The sequence below is a fragment of the Haematobia irritans genome, chromosome 4 (genome assembly GCF_050003625.1).
Source record: "Haematobia irritans isolate KBUSLIRL chromosome 4, ASM5000362v1, whole genome shotgun sequence".
Taxonomy (NCBI): domain Eukaryota; kingdom Metazoa; phylum Arthropoda; class Insecta; order Diptera; family Muscidae; genus Haematobia; species Haematobia irritans.
The window spans coordinates 8,515,281-8,534,653 of record NC_134400.1 but is presented as its reverse complement, the minus strand read 5'-3'; the positions used below and the strand labels follow the sequence as shown (position 1 = coordinate 8,534,653).

The window sequence follows — 19,373 nt, the reverse complement described above, 5'->3', positions numbered from 1 at the left end:
AAAAGCCTTTTGTTTTTGATACTTGTTTGACACAAAGAGATAGAGAGCGGAAGAAATTGAGGGACACCGTAAAAGATTATAAGGGGAATGTATCATTGGGACAAGTGTTTTTAGAGTGGTTAGGGAAAATAGTGTGCGAATATTGGCAAGCAAGCACAACAAATTGTAATTGACAGCACGAGTCATTCACATTCACGAGAACCACAATCTGGCGAAAGAGTAAGTGGGCTCGCTCTATTGCAAGTTTCAAATACAATGAGAGTATATCATTGAAGAGTGGCACTTAATTTAAATAGTTTTGCACATCAAAAAGGTCAACTTTAGCATAAATACATCATTAAAATAAACGTAGACAACTAAACATTGTTATAAAATATTCGAAAGAGATTTCCCACTATGGATAGGACTTAAATAAAATCTAATTAAGCTAAATTCCATAAAACTAAAATTAAATAAATTGTAATCAATTTAAATTTAATATATATAAGTTATTTTATATTGACATTTAAATTAAAATTAAATTATTTTTAAATATTTTAAATTATAGTGTTCTAATATGAAAGATTATGCAGACTGAATTTTAGGAAAAGCAATTTACACAATATTGAGGACAAAATTCTATAAAATAATGAATCTTTAATTAATATATATGCATCCCTCCCTTAAAGTTGTGTGGCCATGAACTATGGAAAATTTTCTCTAAAGTAAAAAAAAAAAACATTTTGAAATAAAAGTAATTTTCTTTAAATTCACTGATATATTGAATCTTTAGATTTAAGATGAAATCGCTTTAAGTATAGATTAAATATAAATTTTTTTGAAGATTTTGCATCTTTGGTTTAAAGTTTTTTTTTTTTTATACCCTAGGCCACACTGTGGAACAGGGTATTATAAGTTAGTGCATATGTTTGCAACACCCACAAGGAGACGAGATAGGTGTCTTTGGCAAAAATGCTCAGGGTGGGCTCCTGAGTCGATATAGCCATGTCCGTCTGTCCGTGAACACATTTTTGTAATCAAAGTCTAGGTCGCAGTTTAAGTCCAATCGACTTCAAATTTAGCACAAGTATGTGTTTTGACTCAGAATAGAACCCTATTGATTTTGGAAGAAATCGGTTCAGATATAGATAGAGCTCCCATATATATATTTCGCCCGATATGGGCTTATATGGCTCCAGAAGCCAGAGTTTTACCCTAATTTGCTTAAAATTTTGCACAAGAAGAACAATTAGTACTATAGTCAAGTGTGCCAAATTTTATTGAAATCGGTTCAGATTTAGATATAGCTCCCATATATATCTTTCGCCCGATATGAACTAATACGGTCCCAGAAGCCAGAGTTTTACCCCAATTTGGTTGAAATTTTGCACTAGGAGTACAATTAGTAGTGTAGTCAAGTGTGCCAAATATTATTGAAATCGGTTCAGATTTAGATATAGCTCCCATATATATCGTTCGCCCGATTTACACTCATATGACCACAGTGGCCAATCTTTTACTCCGATTTAATTGAAATTTTACACAGGGAGTAGAATTAGCATTGTAGCTATGCGTGCCAAATTTGGTTGAAATCGGTTCAGATTTAGATATAGCTCCCATATATAGCTTTAGGCCGATTTACACAAATATGACCACAGAGGCCAATTTTTTGCTCCGATTTAGTTGAAATTTTGCACAGAGAGTAGAATTAGCATTTTAGCTATGCGTGCCAAATTTGGTTGAAATCGGTTCAGATTTAGATATATCTCTCATATATATGTTTTTCTGATTTCGACAAAAATTGTCAAAATACCAACATTTTCCTTGTAAAATCGCCACTGCTTAGCCGAAAAGTTGTAAAAATGACTCTAATTTCCCTAAACTTCAAATACATATATATCGAGCGATAAATCATAAATAAACTTTTCAAAGTTTCCTTAAAATTGCTTCAGATTTAAATGTTTCCCATATTTATACCCTTCACCACTACTGTGGTACAGGGTATAATAAGTTTGTGCATTTGTATGTAACGCCAAGAAGGAAAAGTCTGAGACCCATCGTTTAGTATACCGATCGTCTTAGAATTAAATTCTGAGTCGATTTAGCGATGTCCGTCTGTCTGTCTGTCTGTCTGTCTGTCCGTCTGTCTGTCTGTCTGTCTGTTGATGTATTTTTGTATGCAAAGTACAGCTCGCAGTTTTAGTCCGATTGTCCTAAAATTTGGTGTAGGGTCCTGTTTCGGCTCAAAGACGATCCCTATTGATTTTGGAAAAAATCGGTTCAGATTTAGATATAGCTGCCATATATATTTTTAACCGATCTGGTCATAATTGGCGTGTATATCAACCGATCTTCCTCAAATTCCGTACATCCGAATATTTTATGAGTCTCGAAAAACTTGCAAAATATCAGCCAAATCGGTTCAGATTAAATATAGCTCCCATATATAGCTTTCGCCCGATTTACACTCATTTGCCCACAGAGGCCAATTTTTTGCTCCGATTTAGTTGAAGTTTTGCACAGGGAGTAGAATTAGCATTGTAGCTATGCGTGTCAAATTTGGTTGAAATCGGTTCAGATTTAGATATAGCTCCCATATATAGCTTTCGCCCGATTTACACTCAAATGACCACAGAGGCCAATTTTTTGCCCCGATTTAGTTGAAATTTTGCACAGGGAGTATAATTAGCATTGTAGCTATGCGTGCCAAATTTGGTTGAAATCGGTTCAGATTTAGATATAGCTCCCATATATAGCTTTCGCCCGATTTACACTCATATGACCGTAGAGGCCAATTTTTAACTCGGATTTAGTTGAAATTTTACACAGGGAGTAGAATTAGCATTGTAGCTATGCGTGCCAAATTTGGTTGAAATCGGTTCAGATTTAGATATATCTCCCATATATAGCTTTCGCCCGATTTACACTCATATGACCGTAGAGGCCAATTTTTAACTCGGATTTAGTTGAAATTTTACACAGGGAGTAGAATTAGAATTGTAGCTATGCGTGCCAAATTTGGTTCAGATTTAGATATAGCTCCCATATATATGTTTTTCTGATTTCGACAAAAATGGTCAAAATACCAACATTTTCCTTGTAAAATCGCCACTGCTTAGTCGAAAAGTTGTAAAAATTACTCTAATTTTCCTAAACTTCTAATGCATATATATCGAGCGATAAATCATAAATAAACTTTTGCGAAGTTTTCTTAAAATTGCTCCAGATTTAAATGTTTCCCATATTTTTTTACTAACATTGTGTTCCACCCTAGTGCATTAGCCGACTTAAATTTTGAGTCTATAGATTTTGTAGAAGTCTATCAAATTCTGTCCAGATCGAGTGATATTTAAATGTATGTATTTGGGACAAACCTTTATATATAGCACCCAACACATTTGACGGATGTGATATGGTATCGAAAATTTAAATCTACAAAGTGGTGCAGGGTATAATATAGTCGGCCCCGCCTGACTTTAGACTTTCCTTACTTGTTTTTTACTAACATTGTTTTCCACCCTAATGCATTAGCCGACATAAATTTTGAGTCTATAGATTTTGTAGAAGTCTATCAAATTCTGTCCAGATCGAGTGATCTGGACAACACATTTGACGGATGTGATATGGTATCGAAAATTTAGATCTACAAAGTGGTGCAGGGTATAATATAGTCGGCCCCGCCCGACTTTGGACTTTCCTTACTTGTTTTTTTTTTAATTAAGGAATTTTTAAACAGAAGTTTGTATGTACGTGAGTAGCTTTTTAATAGATCGTAGATACAAATTCGATATTTGAGATCTGTATATTAATTCTCCTGTATATTAAGTCCCTAACAAATTTCTTTATTTTAAAGAAGATGCATCTTTGACTTGGAATCAAAAACCAAATTCTTAAAGAAAGGTCAAAATCTTTGGATCCAAGTAAACTTTTTCTATAGAAATAAAATTTTGACATAATTTCCTACAGAAATAAAAATTTAACAAAATTTTCTATAGAAATAAAATTTTAACAAAATTTTCTATAGAAATAAAAATTTAACAAAATTTTCTATAGAAATAAAATTTTAACAAAATTTTCTATAGAAATACAATTTTAACAAAATTTTGTATAAAAATTAAATGTTGACAAAATTTTCTACAGAAATAAAATTTTGACAAATTTTTCTATGGAAATAAAAATTTGAATAACTTTTCTAATGAAATAAAATTTTGAAAAAAATTCTATAGAAATAAAATGTTGACAAAATTTTCTATAGAAATAAAATTTTGAATAAATTTTCTATAGAAATAAAATTTTGACAAAACTTTCTGTAGAAATACAATTTTGACAAAATTTTCCATAGAAATAAAATGTTGACAAAATTTTCTATAGAAATACAATTTTGACGAAATTTCCTACAGAAATAAAATTTTGACAAAATTTTCTATAGAAATAAAATTTTACCAATATTTTCTATAAAAATAAAATTTTGACAAAATTTTCTATATAAATAAAATTTTGACAAAATTTTCTATATAAATAAAAATTTCTCAAAATTTTCTATAGAAATACAAAATTGACAAAATTTTTTATAGAAATAAAATTTTGACAAAATTTTCTATAGATATGAAATTTTGACAAAATTCTCAATAGAAATAAAATTTTGAAAGATTTTCTAGAGAGATAAAATTTTGACAAAATTTTCTAAAGAACTAAAATTTTGAGAAATTTTTCTATAGAAATAAAAATTTGAATAAATTTTCTAATGAAATAAAATTTTGAAAAATTTCTATAGAAATAAAACTTTGACAAAATTTTCTATAGAAATAAAATTTTGACAAAATTTTCTATAGAAATAAAATTTTGACAAAACTTTCTATAGAAATAAAATTTTGAAAATATTTTCTATAGAAATAAAATTTTAATAAAATTTTCTATCGAAATAAAATTTTGAAAATATTTTCTATAGAAATAAAATTTTAATAAAATTTTCTATCGAAATAAAATTTTTACAAACTTTTCTATAGAAATAAAAATTTGAATAAACTTTCTAATGAAATAAAATTTTGAAAAAATTTCTATAGAAATAAAATTTTGAAAAAATGTCTATAGAGATAAAATTTTGACAAAATTTTCTACAGAAATAAAATTTTACCAAGATTACTATAGAAATAACATTTTACCAAGATTTTCTATAGAAAAAAAATTTTGACAAAATTTTCTATATAAATAAAATTTTCTATATAAATAAAAATTTCTCAAAATTTTCTATAGAAATAAAATTTTGAAAAATTTTCTATAGAGATAAAATTTTGACAAAATGTTCTAAAGAAATAAAATTTTGACAAAATTTTCTATAGAAATAAAAATTTGAATAAATTTTCTAATGAAATAAAATTTTGAAAAAAAATCTATAGAAATAAAATTTTGACAAATTTTTCTATAGAAATAAAATTTTGAATAAATTTTCTATAGAAATAAAATTTTGATAAAACTTTCTGTAGAAATAAAATTTTGATGCAATTTTCCATAGAAATAAAATGTTGACAAAATTTTTTATAGAAATACAATTTTGACGAAATTTCCTACAAAAATAAAATTTTGACAAAATTTTCTATAGAAATAAAATTTTACCAAGATTTTCTGTAGAAATAAAATTTTGACAAACTTTTCTATATAAATAAAACTTTCTCAAAATTTTCTATAGAAATACAAAATTGACAAAATTTTTTATAGAAATAAAATTTTGACAAAATTTTCTATAGAAATACAATTTTGAAAAATTTTCTAGAGAGATAAAATTTTGTCAAAATTTTCTAAAGAACTAAAATTGTGACAAATTTTTTTATAGAAATAAAAATTTGAATAAATTTTCTAATGAAATAAAATTTTGAAAAAATTTCTATAGAAATAAAACTTTGACAAAATTTTCTATAGAAATAAAATTTTGACAAAATTTTCTATAGAAATAAAATTTTGACAAAACTTTCTATAGAAATAAAATTTTAATAAAATTTTCTATCGAAATAAAATTTTGAAAATATTTTCTATAGAAATAAAATTTTGAAAATATTTTCTATAGAAATAAAATTTTGACAAAACTTTCTATAGAAATAAAATTTTAATAAAATTTTCTATCGAAATAAAATTTTGAAAATATTTTCTATAGAAATAAAATTTTGACAAAATTTTCTATAGAAATAAAATTTTGAAAAAATGTCTATAGAGATAAAATTTTGACAAAATTTTCTACAGAAATAAAATTTTACCAAGATTTTCTATAGAAATAAAATTTTACCAAGATTTTCTATAGAAATACAAAATTGACAAAATTTTCTATAAAAATAAAATTCTGGCAAATTTTTCTATAGAAATAAAATTTTGAAAAATTTTCTATAGAGATAAAATTTTGAAAAATTTTCTAAAGAAATAAAATTTTGAAAAAATTTCTATAGAAATAAAATTGTGACAAAATTTTCAATAAATTTTCTATAGAAATAAAATTTTGACAAAACTTCCTATAGAAATAAAATTTGGACGCAATTTTCCATAGAAATAAAATTTTGACAAAATTTTCTATAGAAATACAATTTTGATGAAATTTCCTACAGAAGTAAAATATTGAAAATATTTTCCATAGAAATAAAGTTTTGAAAAAAATTTCTAATGAAATAAAATTTTGGGAATTTTTTTGTTTGGTAGTTTTTGATCAAACTTGCTCTTAATTTTGGTAGATTATTCTTGGCTCGAGTGGCAACCATGCGTGATCTTCAATTGAACACAATTTTTTATCGTGGCCAAAAGCCTATATATTTAAGCCAAATTAAATAAATTTTGGCAAAAATCATTTAGACGCTAACCAAGAACAGCTTAAAGAGAGTAAAACAACAAACCACCCATTTTCAAGCCATACATGAAAATCACTCATTTTACTAACCACTCAAAAATCACTCAGAAAAACTACCACAAATGCAAGCCAAATATTAACTCCCCACCCTCTAAAATGAAGACCTTAATGACGATTATTTTGAAAAATACAACATTGCAAGATTTTTTAAAGGTATATGGTTCATATGAAGCGCTTCATCAGCCAATGACTTTTCTACACTTCAGTTAACATGGGCACTCAATAATGGTGCTCAGCCAATGATTTCCAGTTTTGATCATAACACTAGAGGCTTAAGGGATGATTTCAGAACATCCTGAAAAGGGGGATGAATGCTTTAGGCATTTAAGATGAAGGTCTAGTTTACGTCAGATATAAGCAAAGAGTGCATTTTTAACGACTAATGAATGACAAAAATAAACAAAAACCCAAGTATTACGTAAATACATTCTATACAAATAAGGACGAAGGGGAAAGAAGGATATTTTGCAAGGACAACCACCATTAAAGATTTGGAAAGGAGCTTTAGCGTAAATTCTAGCCTTTATATTTGACTTCATCTTTATTTTATGTTATTGAGTAACGAAGTGGTCTATTGATTTTATCAATATTTACAAGTAAAATGTTGTACAAGGGCTTTTAATTAATACCCTTTATGTGGCCTTTAGTAATTCCCTTTCACAACTTAAATTTCAACAGGGTGGCTAATATGTAATGCAATATATTAAATACCTATATCTTTCATAAATTTTATTGTTCAAACGCCAAATATATCGGAAATGACATAAACTTTAAAAAACAGTTTTGATTTCTTCGAATTGACAAGAATGTCAAAATATTTTTTCTATAGAAAATTTTGTCATAACCTTATTTCTATAGAAAATTTTTGCAAAATTTTATTGTTTTTAGAAAATTTTCTATGTATTGAAAAATGACTTCAGTTTTGAAGTACCTCTTAGTTGGAGAGGAAGATTTTTGCAATATCTATCAAAACATCAAGAATTCTACCAATCTTCCAAACAGTAAAAAATTTACCATTTTTGGTAGAATTCTAATGATCTCAATCAATTGGACTTTTGTGTCTGGGACTTTTTTGAGAGTAAGGTTGGCACTCAATTCTGTACGTTGCCTTTGGGAATGGGCTGCAATACCAGAGTGCCACTTTCATGCATCATATGACAGCTTTGTCGGCCGTTTGAAGGCCACAATTCTTGTCAAAGGTAGCCAAGTCGAACATATCTAAGCTGATTCTAAAATTTTATGTCACTTCCGATATTTTTTGCTTTTGAACAAACAAAAAAAAAATTAAATTTTTGCATTTATGTCAGACGCCCAGCATAGTAGAAAGTAGAAGATAATAATCAATGACTTAAAAATTCGAATCTTTGGAAGCCAAAGAAACTTTGCTTCCAGAAAATGCCACCATAGATTGGCGGATTTATTTTAAAGTTATGGTCAATGAATGAGGGTGAAGAGCCGCCATGGGTCAATGTCATATATGCTAGAAGGATACAAAAGACTAATTGGTCTAGTTTCGGTGAAATACCATTAAAATTTTTCCTGAATTAGTTCGTATCCTCTCAGTATTCGGAGACATTGGGGGCTTTCTATGGCAGTGCATTTGGACTTGGCTAAAAAATTGGGCTAAAAATTACAATACTACATTTACGTAAGTTTTTCAAATATAAAACTGAAAATCATCCATTTTAAATTTTGTCTGCCATACCACATTATCCTTGGGGATGAAAATCACAGAATAAAATATTGTTGCGTTTCGAAACTTTATTGTTTTAAATGCGTTACGAATTGAGTCGACTTTGTTTTTTGTCTTCACTTTGAAGTGAGTGTGAAATTTTATAATAAAGATAAAAAAAACGTTAAATTTGGCACGCCTCTACACGAAGAGGGTGTTTCTTTGTTACGAAAAATTAAAAACAGCATTGGATGTAAAATTCGTTGAAAAGAACAGTTAGGGGGTGGCATGACTCAAAAATATTTAAAAATAAAAATAAAAAAAATAAAAATTAATGACATACCTTGTTCCAGTCCATTAAATTGGTAAAGTATAGATTTGGATAGTGGCTAAATTAAATGATTTAAATTACTACAGGTGCAGGGGCCCATGATATAAAATTTTGACAAAATATTCTATAGAAATGTTTTGACCAAATTTTTTTTTTTTAGAAATAAAATTTTGACGAAATTTCCTATAGAAATAAAATTTTGACAGAATTTTCTACAGAAATAAAATTTTGACAAAATATTGACAACATCTTTTATAGAAATAAAATTTTGACAAGATTTCCTATAGAAATAAAATTTTAACAGAATTTTCTACAGAAATAAAATATTGACACCATCTTTTATAGAAATAAAATTTTGACAAAAATTTTATATAGAAATAAAATTTTGACAGAATTTTCTACAGAAATAAAATTTTGACAAATTTTCTATATAAATAAAATTTTGATAAAATTTTTTATACAAACAAAATTTTGACAAAATTGTCCATAGAAATAAAATTTTGACGAAATTTTCTATAGAAATAAAATTTTGACGAAATTTTCTATAGAAATAAAATTTTGACAAAATTTTCTATAGAAATAAAATTTTGACGAAATTTTCTATATAAATAAAATTTTGATAAAATTTTTTATACAAACAAAATTTTGACAAAAATGTCCATAGAAATAAAATTTTGACAATATTTTCCATAGAAATAAAATTTTGACAAAATTTCCTACAGAAATAAAATTTTGACAGAATTTTCTACAGAAATAAAATTTTGACCAAATATTGACAACATCTTTTATAAAAATAAAATTTTGACAAGATTTCCTATAGAAATAAAATTTTAACAGAATTTTCTACAGAAATAAAATTTTGACAAAATATTCGACAAAATTTTTTATAGAAATAAAATGTTGTCAAAATTTTCTATAGAAATAAAATTTTGACAAAATTTTCTATAGAAATAAAATTTTGACAGAATTTTCTACAGAAATAAAATTTTGACAAATTTTCTATACAAATAAAATTTTGATAAAATTTTTTATACAAACAAAATTTTGACAAAATTGTCCATAGAAATAAAATATTGACAAAATTTTCCATAAGAATAAAATTTTGACGAAATTTTCTACAGAAATTAAATTTTGACGAAATTTTCTATAGAAATAAAATTTTGACGAAATTTTCTATATAAATAAAATTTTGATAAAATTTTTTATACAAACAAAATTTTGACAAAAATGTCCATAGAAATAAAATATTGACAAAATTTTCCATAAGAATAAAATGTTGACGAAATTTTGTATAGAAATAAAATATTGACAAAATTTTCCATAAGAATAAAATGTTGACGAACTTTTCTATAGAAATAAAATTGTGACGAAATTTTCTATAGAAATAAAATTTTGACTGAATTTTCTACAGAAATAAAATTTTGACAAATTTTCTATATAAATAAAATTTTGATAAAATTTTTCATACAAACAAAATTTTGACAAAAATGTCCATAGAAATAAAATATTGACAAAATTTTCCATAAGAATAAAATGTTGACGAAATTTTCTATAGAAAAGAAAATTTTGCAAAAACATTCTATAGAAATAAAAGTCAAGGGAATTACTGCGTCCTTTCATGATAGGTTAGGTTAGGTGGCAGCCCCATGTATGAGGCCCACTAGACTATTCAGTCCATTGTGATACCACATTGGTGAACTTCTCTCTTATCACTGAGTGCTGCCCGATTCCATGTTAAGGGACCAATGACAAGGGACCTACTTTTTACAGCCGAGTCCGAACGGCGTTCCACATTGCAGTGAAACCACTTAGAGAAGCTTTGAAACACTCAGAAATGTCACCAGCATTACTGAGGTGGTATAATCCACCGTTGAAAAACTTTTTCGTGCTAGGTCGAAGCAGGAATCGAACCCACGACCTTGTGTATGCAAGGCGGGCATGCTAACCATTGGCTCCCTTCCTTTCATGATAGTAGATTATGTACTGGTTTACATCACACACTGTAGAAAACGATTCGTATATTGAGCCAACTAAATAATTTCACAAATGTAAGTATTCGTTAATGCAATGATTGTTCTATTAAATAACGAAACATTTCATACAATTGATGAAAAGTTTCATAGCCTAAATGAAAAATTTTCGTTATGTCAATAAAAAAGATCATCGGCTAATGTTAACGATTTTTTGTTTTCTTTTCAGGTCAAAGTCGAGACAATGGTCTGCAGAAAGAAAAACAATGGCCCTACTTGGCGAAGAAAGGCCACTATCTCACATCTGTTTCTCATCACAGTGAAATTGGGTCCAATTTAGCATCGAACTGCAGACCCATCCACTCTTTCCTCAGGGCACAAGTATCTGTCGAATAAGGAGATCATTGTAGTCATGGAGACCTGTTTTGCAGGTACACACCTGCCTATCACCTCGGTGAGATTACTATGGACCGCGGAATCATCCACCAGGCAACAGTCGAGACAATGAAATGCAACTAGTGAGTGTGCTTCGAAGAAGGTGGAGAATGGCCCAAGAAAATTTTACCTAATAACAAAAAAAAAAAACACAATATTTTGAAAATTTTAATCAAGTTTTTAAGGTTAGTATGAAAATAATGCATTTTTGCTTTGAAATAAATGTTTTATTCTTTTCATTTTATGATCTCTTCTATTATTTTTTGGGTGTATCAATATCCCTTGAAAGGTATATGTGTAGAATTTTAATTTTATTTTTTTTTATTTATTTCTATATATTTTTTTAATTTTCAAACTTAATTTCTGGAAAGAAAATTTTCAAAATTTTATTTTTATAAAAAATGTTGTAAAAATTTATTTCTATAGAAAATTTTGTCAAAATTTTACTTCTATAGAAAATGTTGTCAAAAATTTTTCTATAGAAAATTTTGTCAAAATTTTATTTCTACAGAATTTTTGTTTTCAAAATTGTATTTCTATAGAAATTTTTGTCAAAATTTTATTTTTTTAGAAAATTGGATTTTGTTAAAGTTTTATTTCTATAGAAAATTTTTGACAAAATTTTATTTCTATGGAAAATGTTTGACAAAATTTTATTTCTTAATTTTTTTTTTTCAAAATTTTATTTCTATATAGAAAATTTTTTTAAAAATTTTATTTCTATAAAAAATTTTATCAAATTTTTATTTCTATAGAAAATTTTGTCAAAATTTTATTTCTATAGAAAAATTTGTCAAAATTTTATTTCTATAGAAAAATTTGTCAAAATTTTATTTCTATATAAAGCTTTGTCTATATTTTATTTCTATATAAAATTTTGTTAAAAGTTTAGTTCTATAGAAAATTTTGTCAAAATTTTATTTCTATAGAAATTTTTTTTTTCAAAATTTTATTTCTATTGAATTTTTTTTTAAATTTTATTTCTTTTATTTTTGACAAAATTTGATTTCTTTAGAAAATTTTTGACAAAATTTTATTTCTATAAAATTTTTTTTCAAAATTTATTTCTATAAAAAATTTTGTCAAAATTTTATTTCTATAAAAAATTTTGTCAAAAATTTATTTTTATACCCACCACCATAGAATGGGGGTATAATAAGCTTGTCATTCCGTTTGTAACACATCGAAATATCGATTTCCGACTATATAAAGTATATATATTATTGATCAGAGAGAAATTCTAAGACGATATAACGATGTCCGTCTGTCTGTCTGTCTGTTGTAATCACGCTACAGTCTTCAATAATGAAGCAATCGTGCTGAAATTTTGCACAAACTTGTCTTTTGTCTGCAGGCAGGTCAAGTTCGAAAATGGGCTATATCGGTCCAGGTTTTGATATAGTCCCCATATAAACCGACCTCCCGATTAGGGGTCTTGGGCTTATAGAAATCGTAGTTTTTATCCAATTTGCCTGAAATTTGAAATCTGGAGGTATTTTATGACCAGAGGTGTGCTAAAAATGGTGAGTATCGGTCCATGTTTTGGTATAGCCCCCATATAGACCGATCTCCCGATTTTACTTCTTGGGCTTATAGAAACCGCAGTGTTTATTCAATTTATCTGAAATTGAAAATCTAGAGGTATTTTAGGACCATAAAGAGGTGTGCCGAAAATGGTGAGTATCGGTCCATATTTTTGTATAGCCCCCATATAGACCGATTTCCCGATTTTACTTCTTGGGCTTATAGAAACCACAGTTTTTATTCAATTTACCTGAAATTGGAAATCTCGAGGTATTGTAGGACCACAAATACGTGTGCCAAAAATTGTGAGTATCGGTCCATGTTTTGGTATGTTCCCCATATAAAACAACCTGCCGACTTGGGGTCTTGGGCTTATAGAAACCGTCGTTTTTATCCTATTTGCCTGAAATTGGAAATCTAGTGGTATTTTCGGGTCATAAAGAGGTGTGCCAAAAATGGTGAGTATCGGTCCATGTTTTGGTATAGCCCCCATATAGACCGATCTCCCGATTTTACTTCTTGGGCTTATAGAAACCGCAGTTTTTATTCAATTTACCTGAAATTGGAAATCTAGAGGTATTGTAGGACCACAAATATGTGTGCCAAAAATTGTGAGTATCGGTCCATATTTTGGTATGGTCCCCATATAAAACGACCTCCCGATTTGGGGTCTTGGGCTTATAGAAACCGTCGTTTTTATCCTATTTGCCTGAAATTGGAAATCTAGAGGTATTTTCGGGTCATAAAGAGGTGTGGCGAAAACGGTGAGTATCGTTCAATATTTTAGTATAGCCCCCATAAGAACGATCTCCCGATTTAACTCCTTGGGTTTCTAAAAACCGTAGTTTTTATCTGATTTGCCTGAAATTGTAAATATTCACAAAAACGTGTATCGGATTAAGTTTTTATCGGTCCATTTGGTAATGCCTCCATATAGAGCGACTTCACTTCTTGAGGGTGTAGAAGGCGCACTAATCATGAAAATTGCTTGAAACTCAATGTAAAATTTCCAGATTTTACTTCTACAGATTTAAGATTTCAAATCAAGACGTTATTTTATAATTTTCTTGCACACTTACAAGGGATGTTAATGATTCCTCTAAAACTCAAGCAAAAATGGTTCTTATAAATCCAGAATCTGATATAGTCCTCATAGGTGAAATCTTTAAATTTATCTTCGGGAAGTGTCCTCAAGTCCTCAAGCCCTCTTGAAATTTCAAAGGAAACCCTAATATTTGGTTCATGGTGGTGGGTATTTAAGATTCGGCCCGGCCGAACTTACTGCTCTATATACGTGTTATAGAAAATTTTGTCAAAATTTTATTTCTATAAAAAATTTTGTCAATATTTTCTTTTCCTCTGTTGGTTAAGCTACACTTGTAGTTTAGTCAATGTATGGTTTTAAGCTGAAATAAAAAAAAAAAACAACAATGCTTAAAGAACAAGACCAACAATAACAAAACGATATTTTATTTCTATAGAAAATTTTGTCAAAATTTTATTTCTATAGAAAATTTTGTCAAAATTTTATTTCTATAGAAAATTTTGTTAAAAGTTTAGTTCTATAGAAAATTTTATTTCTATACATTTTTTTTTTTCAAATGTGATTTCTATTAAAAACTATGTAAAAATTTTATTGCTATTTTTTCGAAATTATTGGCAATGTAATACCCGCATTACATAAACGTATGTGCCCATTCTTAAACATAGTTCTTTGCTCTATTTATAAACCCTGGGAAAATTGCAGTTGGTGTGAAAATTCCCCAAAAATTGCTCTTTCTGTATGGCCTATACCTGATAACCCCAAAAAACAAAAGGATACCCCGGTGGCTAATGTGACAAATTTTTATTGCTCTTTTAATGAACCTCATTTATTTCGTTAGCTAACCCTTTTCGAAAATATTATCCTTTTTCCTCTATTACGCTTTGAGTGAATGGAAACATTTTATTTGCAATATCTCACTGAGACCAGTCACATGTCATGCCACAAGGAACAATTGTGCATTACTCAAGTCCGCCCCTTGTGTTTTTTTCTAAACAACTTTCGTAGCAGAAAATTAAAAGAATGACAAAAAAAAAATTCACAGCCAGGATTAGCCCAAAAAATAACACCCAGTCTCAATATTCCTGTGCCTGAGGAGGTAGTGACAAAGGCATTCCTATCGCCTATCCTGTGCCACAGCCATCGTTGGTGCACGTGTTTATTGTTTTTGTATGACATTTGATGTTACCGCGACACATCCAAAAGCCAACAAACACAAGAACAATTTGTCGCAAATTTGTCACCGATATTGAAAAAAACCGGGATGCTTGAATCCTCCCTCTGTGGCAGGTCATGGCTAAATGACATTAAACCTGTAATTACATGAATGCATAAGGTCGCGCAAAGTATGAAGGTCTTTTGGATTTTTCAATTGAAAAATTCTTGCTTGTTAGTAATTTGTAATGTTGGAAAATTTTTAAAAAAGTTTCAAAGAGCTAGAGTAGGGTAAGGGCTGGCCATGTGATACCCTAATAGTGAAATGAGTTTTTCGAACTGTCACATGAGTGATGTCTCTTAGTGTGTGCCGGGCTGTGAGAATGGCCAGGTCCTGGAGAAAGTTAATAATATTTGCGATTACTAATTAGGGCTTACCAATTTGGACGAAGTTACCTCTAAAAAAGGACGAAGGAAATCTCTCGAATTGGTCTGATCTGGTAACGAAACGATGAAGGAACTATCTCAAATTGCGCTTATACACTGAACTAATCTGGTCACGGAAAGACGAAGGATATCACTCGACTTGCGCTTAGACACTGGACGAAGGAACTCTCTCGAATTGTGCTTACACACTGGTCTGATCTGGTCATGAAAGGACGAATGAGCACTCGCGAATTGCTCTTACACACTGGTCTGATCTGGTTACGAAAGGACGAAGGAATTCTCAAGAACTGCGCTTAAACATTGGTCGGATCTGGTTACGAAAGGACGAAGGAACTCTCACGAATTGTGTTTAAACACTAGTCTGCTCTAATCACGACAGAACAAAGGAAATCTCTGGAATTCCGTTTGAACACTGATCTGATCTGGTCACGAAACGACGTAGGAATTCCCTCGATTTTCGCTTAAACACTAGACTGACCTGGTAACGAAAAGTCGAAGAAACTCTCTCGAATTGCGCTAAGACACCAGACTGATCAGGCCACGAAACGACGACACAACTCTGAAATTGTGTTTCAACACTGGACTGATCTGGTCATGAATGAATGAAGGAACTCTTTTCGGATTGCGCTTAATCACTGGTCTTGAAAGGACTAAGAAACTTGCTCGAATTACTCTTAAACACTGGTTAGGAAAGGACGAAAGAACTGCCTGGAATTGCGATTAATCACTAGTCTGATCTGGTTACGAAAGACTGAAGGAACTCCCTCGAATTGCGCTTAATCACTGGTCTGTTCTAATCGCAACAGAACGAAGGACATTTATTATCTCTGATCTGATCTGGTCACGAAACGACGTAAGAACTCCCTCGATTTTCGCTTAAACACTGGTCTGTCCTGGTCACGAAAAGTCGAAGGAATTCGAATTGCGCTAAGACGCTAGACTTATCATGTCACGAAAGGACGACGGAACTCTCCCGAACTCCAACAACTGCGCTTAAACGCTGGTATGATCTGTTCACGAAACGACGTAAGAACTCCCTCGATTTTCGCTTAAACACTGGTCTGTCCTGGTCACGAAAAGTCGAAGGAACTCGAATTGCGATAAGACGCTAGACTTATCATGTCACGAAAGGACGACGGAACTCTCTCGAATTGTGTTTAAACACTGGTCGGATCTGATCATGTAAGGGCGAAGGAACTCAATCGAATTACGCTTAAACATTGGTCTGATCTGGTCATGACAGGACGAAGGAACTTCCTCCAACTGCGCTTAAACACTGGTATGATCTGTTCACGAAAGGACGGAGGAACTCTGGCGAATTTCGCTTAAACACTGGGGGGTTACTCTGTATTGCGATACGAAAGCAAATGCGATGCGATAGTTAAATGCGTTAAGAGTACAATTCGGTACTCTGTATCACTTGCGCAAACGCTTTCGCAAAGTAAACTGAAAATATGGTAACGCTTTAGCAAAATAAAGCGAAAATATGACAACGCTGGCTGCACAATGTAAACAATAACGAAAATGATAAAAAGAAATGTCAAAAAATTGTAAATAAAAACATTTTAAACAATCTTCCGTTCGGTGCGTGTTCTTTTAAAGCTTGCTAATCGTTTATAACAAAAAAGTAATAATTATGGAGTCGATAGCGTTATGGTTTGAAGAAAATTAACATGAACGAATTACAAGAAGAATTTTGCGAGATCGGTCAAATATACTCTCCCTAAGTGACCACGGGTAAGAAAATGGAAACTCAAATTATGTGACAAACGTTTTCGAATATTTCATTTTTATAGATTTCGTCTTAATAAAGATGCGTTTATGTATGTATTAAACGCTATTAAAGACGACCTCGTCGTTCCAAATAAATCCACAGCCATTCCAACTCCAATAAAAGTGGCCGCTGCTTTGAAATTGCTTGGACAAGGTGGTTATCTACAAATCGGCCAAGACCATCTTTTAGGACTATCAGAGCAATCTATGTCGCGCTGCTTAAAAGAAGTTTGCGAGGTGATTGAACGAATACTTTGTCCCAAGCACATACAATTTGAGGTAACTGCGGAAGAGACCATAAAGTCTACCAAAGTTTGGAGCTGACGTTGCTGTGTCTGTAACTTTTTTGGTTTTTCCCTAAAACAATAAACAATTTAGATACAAATATAAAAATTTAATTGTGCTTACTTACATATTTGTTACTTTGCGATTGCTATTTTGTTTGCGCACGATTTTTGCGATCAACGAACGAGTTTGACATACGCTTTCGCATTATAGAGTGCGGTGATGCCAGATTTGCGAAAACTAGATGCGCAAGGTAGATACGAAAACGAATTACTGAGTACCAATTACTCGATTCGCGACAATTTTTCTTACGCATCGCAATACAGAGTAACCCCCCTGGTCTGATCTGATTACGAAAGAACGAAGGAATTCTTTGGAATTGCACTTAAACTCTGGCCTGATTTGGACAGGATAGGACGAAGGAACTCCATCTGGTCTCATTTCGTCACGAAAGGAAGAAGGAACTCTCTCGAATTGCGATTAAAGACTGGTCTGATCTGGTCATGTAGGGACGAAGGAAATCTCTCGAAATGCGGTTAAACACTGGTCTGATCTGGTCACGAAAGGACGATGGAAATTTCTCGAATTGTGCACGCACAGAAAAACCATGTTTGGACATGGTTGCCGCATCCATTTAATGCTTATCTAGAGCATGTAATTGCTGCGAAAACCATGTATTTTGTCTTTGTAAAAATAGTTTTCGAGCGGAGAAAAATATATGGTGGCAATAAGCATTTGAATGGTTATCAAATACCGCAAACATGTTCTATCATTTAAATGATAGAATTGGAGACCATTAAATGGTCGGGAAAATCGTGTACCTGACCATTCAATTTTTTTTACTTTTTTACAGGGAAAAAAGTATTTTTATAGGTTAAGTATAGATATGTCTAGAACCATTACATGGCCATAAAGACCATTTACATTTTTTCGTGACCATTTAATTTTTTAACTTTTTTGCAGCGAAAAGAATTTTATAAAAACATTGAGCAGGTACACACGATTTTCATTTTGCGCGTCAGTCGTGTGTTGATTGTGTCTTGGAATGGACGGAGAATACGGATTTACTGTGTTTTGTGTTAATTTATTTATTCATAAGTGGCACGTGGTTTTATGTGAACACAAAAAAGGAAAGTGTAATTGAAAAATATACCTGTTTTTTGTTCTGCATTTTTCTATATGAATCATTTATTTTTATTTGCAGTTACATGATGTCTGCGTTTGTACATTTGATGGGCACACGATGTAAATATGGAATGATTACTTATTGTTGAAATTGAAATAAAATAATGTGTGTAAAAATATGTGATGTTTGCTTGCACGACACTATAAATACAAACAAACAATGAATTAGTTTATAAATAAATAAAAACAAATAAATAAAGTTCATTTTGTGTTTTCTTTTCTCAAGTGGCGTCCTTTTTTCGACGATGAAAAAAGTTTTTTCATAAAGATCAAAACATTTTAGGTTGTGACCATGTTCTTTTAACTAGAAGAAAAACTTTTTGAATGAATACCATAACATTTTAAATCGTGACCATTGTCTTTTCATCCAAACAAAATTCTTTTTATCAATATAATAACATTTTAGATGAGGACAATTATATTTTTCTTAGAACCATGTTCACTGATCCAACATGGTTGCAGGTTAAAATGTTACATGGTCGCCGCAAAAATAGCTCCTATTATATTATTTTGCTCTTCGAATATGATTGTGACAATCATGTTTCTTCTCTGCGTGTGCTTAAACACTGATCAGGTCACGAAAGGACGAATTAACTCCCTCGAATTGCGCTTAAACGCTGTACTGATCTGGTCACGAATGAACGAAGGAACTCTCTCGGATTGTGCTTAATCACTGGTCTGTTCTGAGA

The 19,373-nt window shown here is 30.3% G+C and overlaps 2 long non-coding RNA genes across 2 annotated transcripts in view; one reads left to right on the top strand and one right to left on the bottom strand.

Moving 5' to 3' along the window:
- LOC142236212 (uncharacterized) overlaps nucleotides 1-11,416 on the top strand; it is a 131,998-nt gene extending 120,582 nt beyond the window's left edge. The window contains exon 3 of the long non-coding RNA XR_012721940.1: nucleotides 11,068-11,416. This is a non-coding gene — a long non-coding RNA (uncharacterized LOC142236212). The remainder of the gene's footprint in view (nucleotides 1-11,067) is intronic.
- Nucleotides 11,417-17,199: 5,783 nt separating this feature from the next.
- Nucleotides 17,200-17,840, bottom strand: LOC142233667 (uncharacterized). The gene is made up of 2 exons (XR_012721462.1): nucleotides 17,627-17,840; nucleotides 17,200-17,571 (listed from the first exon to the last, which is right to left on the bottom strand). It is a non-coding gene; the product is annotated as an uncharacterized LOC142233667 (long non-coding RNA).
- Nucleotides 17,841-19,373: the final 1,533 nt, after the last annotated feature.